The 875-nt window shown below is 35.0% G+C and overlaps 1 pseudogene across 1 annotated transcript; it reads left to right on the forward strand.

The window, feature by feature from the left end:
• The first annotated feature begins 219 nt into the window (after nt 1-219).
• Nucleotides 220-585, forward strand: LOC308239683 (ribosomal protein eL22-like 1; annotated as a pseudogene). Its single transcript has one exon. The product of its transcript is annotated as a ribosomal protein eL22-like 1 (transcript).
• The last annotated feature ends 290 nt before the right edge of the window (nt 586-875 follow it).

Below are 875 nucleotides of genomic sequence, written 5' to 3' on the forward strand. Positions count from 1 at the left end.
GACATGCGACAGGGGGTAGGGGAGGCAGGGGGATGGTCAATGGGGGGAAAAAGTAGATATATGTACTACTATATGTAATACTTTAAACAATAAAAAATATTTTAAAAATACACAAAAAAGAAGCCAAGTCTAGCAAGCCAAGTTTTGCTTTGGAGACTATTGCGAAAAACATTGCAAGAAAACCATGAGATAGCTGTGATCGCACCGACCACCTGCAAGATGGCACTGAAAGTCAAGAAGCCTAAGAGGACAACCTGGATTTTAGTTTGGACCTTACTTATCCAGTAGAAGCTGCAATTTTTGATTCTGCAAATTTTGAACAGTTTCTATCGGAGAAGGTTGAAGTCTATGGGAAAACTAGAAATCTTGGGAATGTTGTTCACATTGAACACTCCAAAAATAAAAATCACAGTTGTTTCTTAGAAACAAATCTTTAAAAGATATTTGAAATACCTTACTAAAAAATACCTTAAGAAGAATAGTCTTTGTGATTGGTTTCATGTGGTTGCATCTGACAAGGAGACATACAAACTTCATTACTTCCAGATTAGTCAAGATGAAGATGGATCTGAATATAAGGACTAGGTGAAGGCGCCTTATATAGGGCTTTGCTTACTAATAAAACATATCAGAAACATCTAGAAATGGACTTTTAGTTTATAAGTGAATAAAAAATGTAACACTCTAAAAAAAAACATGAGAGAATAGTTGGCTCACCTCTGAATAACTTACATTATAGCTTTGTAATGGTTCTGCCACTGTATACATACAAGTTCAAGTAAAGGCCTATAATTTGGTTTAATTTAATTTTTGTATGAAGGAAGTGTTTTATCAAAAACTCCCATGATGCCAAAACCGGTTTGGCTCAGTGGATA

The sequence above is a fragment of the Plecotus auritus genome, assembly GCF_963455305.1.
Source record: "Plecotus auritus genome assembly, chromosome: X".
In the NCBI taxonomy this organism is placed as follows: Eukaryota; Metazoa; Chordata; class Mammalia; order Chiroptera; family Vespertilionidae; genus Plecotus; species Plecotus auritus.